Source organism: Magnolia sinica, chromosome 2 (genome assembly GCF_029962835.1).
Source record: "Magnolia sinica isolate HGM2019 chromosome 2, MsV1, whole genome shotgun sequence".
In the NCBI taxonomy this organism is placed as follows: domain Eukaryota; kingdom Viridiplantae; phylum Streptophyta; class Magnoliopsida; order Magnoliales; family Magnoliaceae; genus Magnolia; species Magnolia sinica.
The window spans coordinates 138,798,206-138,812,884 of record NC_080574.1 but is presented as its reverse complement, the minus strand read 5'-3'; the positions used below and the strand labels follow the sequence as shown (position 1 = coordinate 138,812,884).

Below are 14,679 nucleotides of genomic sequence, written 5' to 3'. Positions count from 1 at the left end.
AAGAAGGCACCAAATTCTATATGAGAAAGGAAACTTGGGGTCAAGACTTTGTCGTTTAAGGATGAGGGCCATGAATACTGGATCTGTGACGAATGGATAAGATCCTTATATGGAATGTTCGTGGCATTGGTAACCAACGGGCATTACAGACAGCAAAGAGGATAATCAGGAAAAATGATCATTGTATTGTGGCGATGCTTGAGCCTATGCTGGGTGATGAGAAGCGAATGCGAACCGGTCTAGCGTTGGGTTTCCACTCTTCCGTTTCCAATGGTCTGGAGGGTGGAAAGATATGGATTTTCTTCAAGTCTATTCTTTCTTGCTCGGTTGTATTTAAATCTAACCAATGTTTATCCATTATGACATCTATGCAGAATTGCTCTTCCCATCTGCATATTACATTCGTCTATACCAGGTGTGCTAGGATTTTGAGGAGAGTGCTCTGGTTGGACCTGGCTTTCCTCTCGTCCTCAATGTATGGTCCTTGGGCTGTATGCGACGATTTCAATGTAGTTGTAAATGAATCTAAAAGAAGTAGGAAGACTGCGGACAGAGCATCCTCTACTGAATTTGTTGATACAATTCATTCAGCGGGCCTCCAAGATGCGGAATTTCTAGAAGTGGGTTTACATGGAGCAACAATCAGGGGGGTACCTCCCGTGTTTGGGCAAGGCTAGATCGCGTTCTTATCAATGTGAACTGGTCTATGCTTTCCCGCAATTCCATGTCTCTCATTTGCCCCGCATTCAATTAGACCACACACCTCTTCTCCTCAGTTTTTCCATGCAGCAAAATGGTGCTTCTAAACCATTCCGCTTTCAATGGATGTGGACACAACATGAGTTGTTCTTGAGTGTGGTCAAGTGAGCCTGGAATAAAGTGGAATCAGCTCATCCAGTGTATAATGTGCGATGTAAGCTCAAGTAGGTGAAACATTGTTCACTCCCCAAGTATAGGGTTGTGATGTAGTAATAAACTCGGTAAGACCGAGGTCGAATCCACAGGGACTGATACCTGTACGTTTCCTAAAACTAGGTAGAAATAGAACTAGTCTAGGATGCAATCTAAACCAAATAGAATTTAAGAAATAATTGTGGAATAATTATCTAAAACTTTAAGGAATTCAGAGGAAGAAACTAGGGATTCAGAGGATCCACTTGTAGAGATCAGGGAGAAATTATGCCTGCTTCAGAAATCATGAAATTTAACTAGACTTCCTTTGATATAGTTTTCAAGAGGTGAAAGGTATATGAATTAGAATGGATTCCATCACCAAACCATGCCCAGGAGACAAAGTAAACAACAGAATTAAACTAATTACCAACCAACTAACAATGTATGAAGATCAGGAAGGGTACTGTCATCCTATCATGCCCATGGAGCAATGATGAACAACAGGGCTTCCTGACTTCATAAACATAAAAAGGGGAAGAAAATATTCAAAGCCATTGCAAACCCATTGTAATTTCAGTAACAACAGACCATAAAAGATAAAAAAATATTCCTTTAATAATCAACTAAATCAAATTCAGTTTATGAATTAAAGGCACATAGTAAAATCTCCCATCTCGCTACAGGCTTCACATCTTAGCCCTAGCTAAGAGGTTTAGCCACACATGAATGGGCTAAAACAAAGCAGCAAAATAAATAAAAAAATAACAAAGGAAAGAAAAGAACAAGGAAAGAGAGAAACCAGCTTCCTCCTTTTACTCACGTCTCAGCAGAAAGCCCAGTCCACGTCCCTCTGCCTAAAACCCAAAACCGAGCACCCTGTCTTCTCCCTCCCCCTCTGGCCAAGCCGATTCTCCCTCCTTATAGAGCTGTCCTCCGAGAGCTGCTGTAGAATCCTACCGGAAATAGGTTGCGGAGACACTCCTTACGCATCCAGGAACGCACGTCCCTGTTTTGGTGCAGCAAAACTTGAAAACCGACTTGCGTCGGCTCGGAATTGTGGCGGAATGATGGCCCAGACTTCTGATTTGGCTTCATGAACTGGATCAGGACCCCCCTTGGCATCCTCTGGACGGATCAGATCATCAATCCGGTCATCCCCTTGATCGCTCAGTGGCCCACTGCGGCCGGTTTTTGCGGACGCAAAACAGAGTAGCGTCATTGACGTTGTGACGATGGTGGGGCCCACTTCACTATTTTTTTGGAAAATCCAAGCCGTCCACTGCGTTCTACTCGAAAAACCAGGTGGGAAGCACTATTTTTGGACCAAATTCTCTGTGGCCCTCTATACCTTCTACTCCGCCGTTCATCATGCCTTTAACGGTTAGGATTCTGCAATATTTTACATGGTCTCAAAAGGCCGCCTTGGTGAGGTAAATACCCCACCTACGCACACAATGGACGGTCCCGATTGATGCTATGCATGATGTGTGGGGCCCACAAGCAGAACCGACGGTCGGGCAGCGTTACGCTGTTGCGTAATTCGACAAATTTGAGTTTGAGTCGGTCAGCGCCTGCTGACCGACTTTGAGTGCACGGGTGCACGGCTGGTGCACTTATGTACTATGCACCTCTGACTCATATGGGATCCACATATGATGTTTGCGAGAAATCTGCACCGTCCATCTTCTTCCTCTTTTAATTTAAGCCGTTGAGTCCAAGGATGAGGTGTATCCAGCGATCAGGTGGGCCCCAGATCAGTAAATTGTGGGCTGATCTGTCCGTTGGGCCACTTGCATAGGGATCCAATGGCTAAAATTTGACGTGTACGGTTATTTTTTGGTCCTCAGGCCACGTATGGAGTTTCGAACTGATCAGATGGTGGGAACCCTATGATCTTGCATTCTGGACACTTTTCAGGCCACTTGAGCTTCAATTCCTCGATTTTCTTGGATCCCTGGCGTGCAAATCTGTCGATCTTGGTCTCCTAGGGTCCGTCGCTTGCCTTGGTGACTTTAGACTGTTAAATCCATGCTTTTAGTACCCTTTTCCAGTCCAAGCTCGTGAATACGCCCTGCATCACAAACATGATTAAATCAGGCCGTTAAACAATACTATGTTTGTAAATCCTAGCAATGACTGGGGTCTGATATGCAATATTTGACCCTCAACAAACATGAATTGAAACTATGGAACAAAGAGGTGTTTGGCAACATCTTTGAACAGTTAAAGATAGTGGAAAAGGACATAGTCGATTTGGAAGACAAATTGTTGGATGTATCAGGTTCGGCTGATCAGTCTATCAGCATTTAGCAGCAACTCCGCTCAAGTTCCGCCAAGTTAGCTTCCTTAGAACTTATGCAGGAGATTTTCAGGAAGCAGAAATCGAGAGTGGATTGGCTGACGGAGGGAGATAAAAACACGAAGTTTTTCCATGCTACTGCAATGGAGAGATAAAGAAGAGCACTCATTAGTCAAGTGGAATTGGAGTCGGGGCAAATTGTGGAAGACTGGGTTGAATTGAAAGTTGCAGCAGTAGCCCATTTCCAATAGATCTTCAGTGCAGTTACTTGTCAGTTGGATCATAACCTACTTCAATGCATTCCTCACCTCATCAGTTAGGTATAGAATGAGAGTTTAATGGTTGCCCCCTCCTTGTTGGAGGTCCACACGACGGTTTTATCCATGCCAATTGATAGTGCGGTTGGCCCTGATGGATTCTCTGCTAATTTTTTCATATCTTGCTGGAATGTAATTGGTCAGGACATCCACAATGCAATCTCCTTTTTCTTCCAAGGAGGAAATATTCCAAGGTCAGTAACGTCCTCGCTAATCTGTTTAGTTCTGAAATCAACGTCTCCTAAGCGTTTTTCTGATTTTTGCCCAATCAATTTAGGTAACTGTTTGTATAAAATTTTCTCCAAGATTATTGTGGTCAGACTTAGTTAGATTCTTCCGGGGTTGATTTCGCCTGAGCAAGGAGCTTTTGTTCAAGGACGATCGATAGCAGAAAATATTGCCTTAGCCCAGGAACTATTCAGGAATTTAAACAAGCCAGTCCGTTGTGGGAATATTGTATTAAAACTAGATTTGGATAAGGCTTATGACAGGGTCAATTGGGGTTTTCTGCTTCAGGTGTTAGAGAGGTTTGGGTTTAGCAGGTCTTGGATAAAGATGGTTAAAAAATGTTGGGCGATTAGTTAGTTTTCAGTTCTTATCAATGGAGAGTTGGTAGGTTTTTTTAAGTCTTCAAGGTGATTGAGGCAGGGCAACCCAATCTCGCCTAGTTTGTTCATTCTTTTAGCTGAGGTCTTGAGCAGGGGTCTGAAATACATGATTGACCTTCAGGTTTGCCGGCCATTTGTGCTTCGTAGAGGGTGCCCAACGGTATCGCTTTTGCTATATGCGAATGATATACTAATCTTCACAAATGGGAGTAAGAGGTCACTACAAGCGATAAAGAATTTCTTGGTCTCTTTTCAAGCTTCCTCGGGCCAGAGTATAAACCTGCGCAAATGTTCCTTTTTCTGTTCAACGAAGCTTCCAAGAGACAGAGTCAAGTCTATCGAGGCACTCCTTGGCTTTGCGAAATCCTCGTCTTCGTTCTCATATCTCGGTGTTCCTATAGCGCAAGGAAGACTCAAATCTAGTAATTCCAATCCTCTGGTTGATAGAGTTGTGGGGCGTATCAATGGGTGGAAGGCCCAAATTTTATCTCAGGCCGGGAGAGTAGTCTTGGTGAAGAATGTTCTCACAAGTATTCCAGTCCATACTATGGCGGCTGCCCATATCCCTACGAAGGTGTTGAACGCAATTGAGAAGCAGATGGCAAAATTTTTCTGGGGATGGACAGAAGGGAAACAAAAATGTCACTGAAAGAACTGGAAAGTGCTAGCTTTGCCTAAGGAAGAGGGTGGCATCGGTTTTAAAAGGCTTACTGATATCATGATGCCCTTTCGGCTTAAAATGACGTGGACGATAAAGTTTGGGAAGGAGGGGAACGTATGAAAATCATTCATGGCAGCCAAATATTAACATGATTAATTATCTCCTCACATGTTAGACAGATCAAGGAGGCCCTCCTCTCCACTGTGGAAGCGTATCATGGATCTCATTCCTTTGGTGGAATCCTGAGTGTTTTGGCAAATTGGAGCTGGTAACTGTAGTTTTGGAAGGAGAATTGGACCGGTTTTGGACCTCTCTCTCAGCTTGTTCACTCAGACATGTCGGATGTCCTGCTGGATCTCCAGGTGTGTCATGTGCTTGGATCGGTTGGCCCTCTCCCCCCTTCTTCTGTGTGGCTCTTTCTCCCTTAGCGTGTTATCGACCATATATTTCAGGCCGGCTATTGTATTGCAGGGGATACGGACACACTAATCTGGCCTTTCACTCCAAATGGGGAGTTCTCTGTTAGATCAGCCTAGGCAATGAGTAGGACACCGAGTACGGGTCAAAATTGGTCAAGATGGGTATGACATACTAAACTTCCGCCCAAAATCTCGCTTTTGGTCTGGAAAGTCTTACATAATGCAGTCCCAGTTGATAGTGCGGTGCAATCTCGCGGTGTTCAGCTTGCCTCCAGATGCGTTTGTTGCGCACTGCAAGACGCACACGTCCCCCTTTTATTCGCATAGGAATCGATTTTTCATTTGTTTGTTTCTAGTAATTTAGCACAGCATGTGTGGATCGCTATTGGTAGTTGGTTTGGGAATACTGTCATGGCCGCTATTTCGATTGAGGCTCGCTTACATCAGTGGTGGGCGGTGGTCTCGTCAAAGCCAAGGAAAACGGTAGGCCATATGCTTGCTCCTTGCATTATAATTTGGGAGATCTGGAAAGCTCGAAATGCCGCAATTTTTGATACGGTGGTGGTGTCCTCGGCAACAGTTATTGCCAAAATCAGGTGGTGGATTGCTCATATCAACGGCTTATCTGAGGTAGTTGGTGACGTTGATCGAGGACGGCAGTCTCAGCCGCACATAGCCGTCTTCAACTCCTTGAATAAAAATGTTGGTCAAGCCTTGGTGGTTAAGTGGGAGAGGCCTCTGCTTGGTTGGTTTAAAGTAAATGTTGATGGTTCAGCTAGAGGAAATCCAGAAAGATCAGGTGGGGATAGAATTTGTCGAGGAGAAAAGGGTGACTCCATTTTTGCTTTTTCTGATGGTTATGGAGTAGGGACTAACACTGCTGCAGAGTTACGTGCGGTTCATGATGGTTTATCCTGTGGCCTCCAAAGGGGCATGTCTCAAATCATCATTGAATCGGACTCAAGATTAGTGATAGATATGCTCAATGGAGTCACTAAGCCTGGATGAAAATGGAAAGCATGGATTTTCAGGATAAACCAGTTGAAGATACGAGGTCGAATCAAGTTTGTGCGCATATTCTGAGGGAAGGAAACTCTCCAGCAGATTTTTTGGCCCGATAAGGAAGCAGCTCCCAGTCTTATTCTTGGATCGACAAACTATCTGAGCTTCCACACCAGGTCAAAGGTTTTGTCTTTCTTGATAAGGTTGGTCTAGGTTCGATTAAGATGCTGTGATGTTCTATGGTTTCCTTGTGCAATTTTATTTTTTTTGTTTCTTTTATAATAGGCCCCTATTTTATGTAAAGGGGTGCCCGAATGTACAGGTAATGTTTCACAATGATATGGAAAGAGATTCACCAAAAAAAAAAAAAAAAAGACAAAGCATATCTGATATCAACATATTGAAGGCTCGGTTATCCAGGACATTAAAGATGAAAGATTTGAGGGCTGCAAAGAGGATTATCGGCATTGATATACATATGGAAATGGGCAAGCTATGGTTGTCTGAAGAGGAGTATCTTGAGAAGGTCATACTCACATTTGGGATGAACAAGGCAAAACCAGTTAACACTCTGTGCTGCTCACTTTTGACTTTTTTCGAAATAATATTCTACTACAGACAAAGAAAAGCAATGTATGTCTCGTGTGTCATACTCTAGCGCAGTTGGCAGTTTGATGTATGTCACAGTCTGTACGACACCAGATATTTCACATGCAGTGAGTGTTGTGAACAGATATGTGTTTAACCTCGGCAAGCAATACTGAGAGTCAGATAAATGGCGACTTCATTACATACAAGGTACAGTGGACTACATCTTGACATTTGAAAATTTTGAGAAGAAATTGGTAGGCTATGTGGACACCAATTATGCCGAGAACGTGGACACCAATTACGCTAAGAACGTGAACAATAGAAGGTCGACTTTTGGTTATTTATTAATGTTAGCGGATGGAGCGATCAATTGGATGTCGAAGCTTTAAAATGTGGTTCCTATCAACCGGCCGTCGATGGTCGTCGATCCTATTGACAGTTTATGCAACTTTTGCATAAACGCACAATATTGTTTCTAATTCTATATCCAGATTATATGATATAAGTGTAATAGGTGTTGAGGGTCAAATATTGCATATCAGACCCATTTATTGCATAGATTTACACGCATGATACTGCTTAATGGCCTGATTAATCGTGTTTATAATGCAGAGTGTATGTACGAGCCTGGACCGAAATGGGTGCTTAAAGCATGGACTTAATGCTCTAATGACACCAAAACGTGGCACGGCTGGGAAGAGTTTTGGGAGGCTAGACGGCAGCGGCTGGTTTTCTTTTGCTAAGGCTGCTGGAGTGAAACAACTAGGGAGTTTTTGAGGAGGACGACGTGGCTGGCATCAACGGCTGGGAGTTGGATTGGAGCTGGGCTTTTCGTGGAAGCAGTGGCTCGGTTTTGGGACTGCTGGATGTGGAGCTGATCCGGTTTTTTTCCTTTCTTCTTCCTTTTCTTCTTCTTCTTCATCTTCTTCTTCTTCTTCTTTTTCTTTCTTTTAATTAGAATTTAGCCCATATCATGTGTGGCTAAACCTCTTAGCTAGGGCTAAGAGGTGAAGCCTGTAGCGAGATGGGAGATACTGTTTCATGCGTTTAAGTTAAAATTTCTGAACTGAACTTGGTTGATTATTATAAGGAATATTTTTATTAGTCTTTAATGGTCTGTTGTGACAGAAATTACAATGGGTTTGAAATGGCTTTGAATATTTCTTTCCTCTTTTTATATTTATGAAGTCGGGAAGCCCTGTTGTTCATCATTGTACAATGGGCATGGTAGGATGACAGTACCTTCCTGATCTTCATACATTGTTGATTGGTTGGAAATTAGTTTAATTCTATTGTTTACTTTGTCTCCTGGGCATGGTTTGGTGATGGAATCCCTTCTAATTCATATACCTTTCATCTCTTGAAAACCAAATCAAGTAAGTTCAGTTTGAATTCCATAATCCTTGATACGAGCATAAGATCTCCCTGATCTCTACAAGTGGATCCTCTGAATCCCTAGTTTCCTTCCTCTGAATTCCTTAAAGTTTTAGATAATTCTTCCACAATTAATTCTTAAATTTTATTTGATTTAGATAGCATTTTAGTCTAGTTCTAGTTCTACTTGGTTTCAGATAACGTACAGGTATCAGTCCCTGTGGATTCGACCTCGGTCTTACCGAGTTTATTACTACATCACAACCCTATACTTGGGGAGTGAACAAGTTTTTGGCGCCGTTGCCGGGGACTGACGGTTACGATTTTCTGAAATTAATTGGTTTTAGGATTAGTTTAAGATTAGGATTTTACTAACCTTAGCTTTTACTTATTTATTTATTTATTTTTATTTGAGTTCAAGACTAACTTGTTTCCTGTTTTATAGGATCTGGACATAAGTTTCTAAATTGGTAATTCCTTCCTAATCTCTCTACTTTTTCATATTTTTAGAATTAGGGTTTAAATTTTAGAAATTTTCTAATTCTAGTATCCGCCCTTCTGTAGGAAATAGTTTATTTTTAGAGTTTAGGCTATTTCTTTCACTTCTTAGAAATTAACTTTCTATTTTTGTTTTATTTTAGTAACTTTCTAATTCTAACACTTTTAGAATCTAATTTTGTTTCTTAATTTATTTTTAGAATTTTTGTTTAGAAACTAACCTTCCTATTTTGTAGGCCTTTAAGGTAGAAATCTCTAATTCGGTACACTCCTTCCCTACTTTCTATTTTTCAGTTCTCTTTTAGTAATTTGCCTTCTAGTATAGGACTTTCCTAGTTTACTTTAGAAATTTCCGCTTTTCTTTAAAAAATACCTTCTTTTAGAAATTAAGTTACTGTTATTTTTTCTTTTAAAGTATCATTCTTCTCTTTTTAAGAATCTAACTTATTTTTGTTTTATTTTGCAGGTTTTTAACTTAGGACTCCAATTTGGTAATTTCTTTCCAACTCTCTCTTTCTTCCTAGATTTTCTTTTCCTTTCTTAGGATTAGGTTTTTAATCGAGGGCTGCGAGTGTTTTTCATGCCCAAGTGGGCCCGTGACGACACTCGACGTCTCTTGACTGAAGGAGGATTGGTTGAAGGGTTGGCTATCCATCGCAGGACTACACACCGCTCGAAATCCCCTAAGTTAACTGAGGTTATGGCTGAAGACCAACCTCCTCCACTTCCACCCAGGGTGGAGGATACCCAAGATGAGAATGAGGTGCAACAGGCACCCCCGCCTCGTACTTTACGAGATTATCTACAACCGGCGGGAGTGAGTATGCCCTCATGCATGATTTTTCCTGAAAATACAGTACAAATGGACATCAAGCCAGGAGTTATCCAACTCCTTCCCAAATTCCATGGACTTGAATCAGAAAGTCCATATTTACATTTGAAAGAATTCGATGAGATTATAGCTACATTATGTTTTCCTAATGTATCTGAGGATACAATTAGGCTGAAACTTTTTCCTTTTTCCTTAAAAGAGAAAGCTAAGACGTGGTTACATTCACTGCGTCCTAGATCCATTGGCACATGGAACGACATGCAGAGGGAATTCATAAAAAAATTCTTCCCACATCATAAAACGATTACCCTCAGAAAAGCGATCATGAACTTTGCCCAAAAGGAAGATGAAACATTCTTCCAATGTTGGGAAAGGTTCAAAGATTTGGTCAGTTCATGCCCACAACACGGATTTGAAACGTGGCGCATTACAAATTTTTTCTATGATGGACTGACATCTTCCATGCGCCAAATGGTCGAGATAATGTGTAATGGAGAGTTCATTAATAAAGATGTTGACGAGGTATGGGATTACCTCGATAGTCTTGCTGAAAAAACACAATCATGGGACTATTACCCAAAGTCGAACACCACGTCTAGGCCGACTAAATTAAAGGAAAAATGTGGATTATATCTCTTGAAAGAAGAGGATGATCTCAAGTATAAAGTGACTACGCTCATAAGGAAAGTTGAGGCCATGGAAGGAAAGAAGGATAAGGTTAATGAAATTGTTTGCGGCATCTGTGATTGGAACATTCATACAACTGAAAATTGTCCTACAATATCCGCCTTTCAAGGAGTGTTGAATGAACAAGCTAATGCCGTAAACAACTATCAAAGACATTTTACTGGACCTAACTCCAATACGTACAATCCTGGTTGGAAAAATCATCCAAACTTTAGTTGGAGGAATGGACAAACGGCTACTCCTCAAGGTTTCTTCAATCAAAATCCAAATCAAGTGAAACCTCAAGAGGAACCGGTTCAAAATTCCATACAAGAGCTGGCTCAGGCAATGCGGGGAATTACAGATTTTATGCAAAAGATAGATTCTCGTATGACGGTTATAGAAAAGGGGATGCTTCCTGCACAACCTCTCCCCAATCCTAAACCGCAGTACGAGAGTAATGATCCTAGCTCTTCAAATCAGATGGGGCATGCTAAATCCATCACCACTCTTAGGAGTGGTAAGATCATCGATAAAACTCTTCCGGTTAGGCCCGAAAAGCCTCAAGAACCAGAAGAGGACAACAATGATAGATCCAGTGATGCCCCACAAAAAGTAGAACTGGAACTTCTAGAGAAGCCAGTTGCTCCATTCCCCCAACGGTTGGTTTCACCAAAACCTCTCTCTAACTCTCAGGATATCCTAGAGGTGTTGAAACAGGTGAAAGTCAACATTCCTCTACTTGATGTCATTAAACGATACCTTCATATGCCAAATTTCGAAAGACTTATGCACGACCAAAAGACGGAAAATTATTCAAAAGAAAATCTTCTTGCGAGAAAGTGAGTGCCATCCTCAAGCAAGACGTGCCACAGAAATATAAGGATCCGGTAGCCCAACCATATCATGTGTAATCGGGAACCATCGAATTGATCACGCACTTCTTGACTTAGGAGCGAGCGTCAATCTGATTCCCTACTCGGTATATAAACAGTTAGGTTTGGGTGAATTAAAACCCACCCTAACCACACTACAACTTGCTGATCGCTCTGTTCGTGTACCAAGAGGGATAATTGAGGATGTGTTGGTCCAGGTCGATAGATTTTACTACCCTTTAGATTTTATCATCCTGGACACCGAACCCATCAATAACATGAGCACTCAGATTCCCGTCATTCTTGGTCGCCCATTCCTTGCCACGTCAAATGCAATTATCAATTGCAGGAATGGTATCATGACTATGTCTTTTGGAAATTTGACATTGGAGTCAAACATTTTTTTCAATAACGGCAGCAATGCAGAGGATGATAACGATTTCCATGACATTAACATGATTGACTCTTTCGTGGAAGATACGACACCTCTGACATTATCCTCTGACTATCTAGAGACATGCCTGGCCCACTCCCATGATTTTGATGATGACATGATTAGGGAGACGTGTGCCTTGCTTGATACCGTACCGGTACTTGAAGTTAACCGATGGAGGCCACAATTTGAAGAATTACCACAAACTGATGTAGTGCCTCTACCGTCTAACCTCAAGTCGCCGAAGCTTGACCTAAAACCTTTGCCCTCTGATTTGAAATATGCCTATTTAGGTCAAGATGAGACATACCCGGTGGTGATCTCTGCCCACCTGGAGAAAGAACAGGAGAGTATGCTTATATCTACTCTCATTAAGCATAAAGGAGCCCTGGGATGGACGATAGCGGACCTCAAGGGAATCGATCCCTCGATTTGTACTCACCGCATATATCTTGAGGATAATGCAAAAACCGCTCGGCAACCACAACGTAGACTAAATCCAAACATGAAGGAAGTGGTTAAGGCCGAGGTTCTTAAACTATTAGACGTGGGTATCATATACCCTATATCCGATAGTCAATGGGTGAGTCCAACTCAAGTGGTCCCTAAGAAGTCCAGAATCACCATCGTAGCCAATGCTAATAATGAACTCGTGCCAACTAGAGTCACTACTGGTTGGAGAATGTGCATTGACTACAGGAAGTTGAATACCGTCACGAGGAAAGACCACTTTCCTTTACCATTCATTGATCAGATCCTGGAAAGGTTAGCTGGTCATTCCTATTACAGTTTCCTTGATTGGTATTCGGGCTACAACCAGATAGAGATAGCCCCGAAGACCAGGAAAAGACCACATTTACATGTCCCTACGGCACCTTTGCCTACCGAATGATGCTATTTGGATTGTGTAATTCCCCCACCACTTTTCAACGATGTATGATGAGTATTTTTTCTGACATGGTGGGGCAATATCTAGAGGTCTTCATAGGTCCATCTTTCAGTGATTGCTTAGAGAATCTTAAATGTGTGCTAAAAAGATGTGAAGAAAAGAATTTGGTACTAAATTGGGAGAAGTGCCATTTCATGGTTCTTAAGGGAATTGTCCTCGGACATATCATCTCGTCCAAAGAAATCAAGGTAGATAAGGCTAAAATTGATCTTATTTATAACCTTCCTCCACCCAAGAACATTCCAGACGTGCGTTCCTTCCTAGGACACATCGGGTTTTACAGAAGATTCATAAGGACTATAGTCACCTCTCTCGTCCTCTATGTAATCTATTTCCAAAGGATGCACCATACGAGTGGACTGAACAATGTCAGGAAGCTTTCACCAAGCTTAAGGGCACGTTAACCACTGCACCTATCATGCAGCCACCCGACTGGAGCCTTCCTTTTGAGCTTATGTGCGACGCTTCTGATTATGCTCTTGGGGCGGTCTTAAGCCAAAGAAAAGATAAGAGGCCCTACGTCATTCATTACGCAAGTAGAACTTTAAATTCTGCCCAGGTGAACTACTCGACTACGGAAAAGGAACTCTTAGCTGTAGTGTTCGCCTTGGACAAATTTAGGTCCTACTTGATCGGATCCAAGATCATTATCTACACAGATCATGCGGCACTTAAGTATCTTCTTTCTAAGAATGATTCTAAGCCCCGTCTGATACGATGGATCCTTCTACTCCAAGAATTTGATTTGGAAATTAAAGATAAAAAGGGAGTAGAGAACGTAGTGGCCGATCACCTTTCTCGCCTTAATACCTCTGATTCCCTTGAGGCGACCCATATCAATGATATGTTCCCTGATGAACAACTGTTCAGAGTCTCCCATTCTCCTTGGTTCGCTGATATTGCTAATTATCTTGCCACAGGTTCCATACCGACACAGTGGACTGCGCAAGATAAGAAGAAATTCTTCACCGAGGTGCGCAACTTTTTCTGGGATGATCCTTATTTATTTAAATATTGCCCAGACCAAATTCTAAGGAGATGTGAACACCAAAGTGTCATCTCCTTCTGTCACTCTCAGGGTTGTGGTGGTCACTTTTCTGCTAAAAAGACCACGGCCAAGATTCTGCAGTGTGGCTTTTACTGGCCCACTATGTTTAGGGACACTCATGAGTTTTGCAAAGCTTGTGAGCGTTGTCAGAAATTGGGAGCATTGTCCCGTCGAAATATGATGCCTTTGAATCCCATCCTTATCATTGAAGCATTTGATTGTTGGGGCATCGATTTCATGGGACCATTCCCTCAATCGTTTGGAAATCTGTATATTTTGCTCGCCGTGGATTATGTCACTAAATGGGTCGAAGCGATTCCGTGTCGAACTAATGACCATCGCACGGTCATTAAATTCCTAAAAGAAAACATCCTTTCTCGGTTCGGAACGCCTCGAGCCATCATTAGTGATGGGGGCTCACACTTTTGTAATAAACCATTTGAGAGCTTAATGAAGAAATATGGTATCTCTTATAAGGTGAGCACCCCATACCATCCACAGACAAGTGGACAAGCTGAGATTTCCAATAGGGAGATCAAACACATTTGGAGAAAATGGTTAACCCAGATCGTAAGGATTGGTCAATCCGATTGACCGATGCCTTATGGGCATACCGTACTGCCTTTAAAATCCCTATTGGAATGTCTCCCTTTAGACTTGTCTATGGGAAAGCTTCTCACTTGCCTGTGGAACTGGAACATAAAACATACTGGGCGATCAAAAATCTAAATTTCAATCTGGACAACGCTGGCTCGCTACGCAAACTTCAATTGAATGAACTTGAGGAAATCCGGAATGATGCGTACGATAATTTGAGAATTTATAAGGACAAAATGAAAGCATTTCATGACCAACACATTTTACGAAAATCATTCACGCCTGGTCAGAAGGTCCTTTTGTACAATTCTCGATTACATCTCTTTCCGGGTAAGCTTCGATCTCGTTGGACCGGCCCTTACATTGTTGTTACTGTTTTTCCTCATGGGGCCGTTGAGATAAGAGATCCCGACAATGGCAAGGAGTTTAAAGTCAATGGACATCGATTGAAACCATTTGTCGAGAAATTTGATTCAGAGGACATGTCCATGCCTCGACGATCCTGTTTACCGTGATTAATCTCCTAGTCTGATGGAGGTATAGGTAAGTTTCCTGTTTTCTTAGGACTAGGGTAGTTGCTTTATTTGTCTGGCTGAAGACGGTAAACTTAGCGCTC

At 42.1% G+C, this 14,679-nt stretch overlaps 1 non-coding gene across 1 annotated transcript; it reads right to left on the bottom strand.

Annotated features, from left to right (window-relative positions):
• Positions 1–9,801: 9,801 nt before the first annotated feature.
• On the bottom strand, positions 9,802–9,908 carry LOC131238071 (small nucleolar RNA R71). Its single transcript, XR_009167491.1, has one exon. It is a non-coding gene; the product is annotated as a small nucleolar RNA R71 (small nucleolar RNA).
• Positions 9,909–14,679: the final 4,771 nt, after the last annotated feature.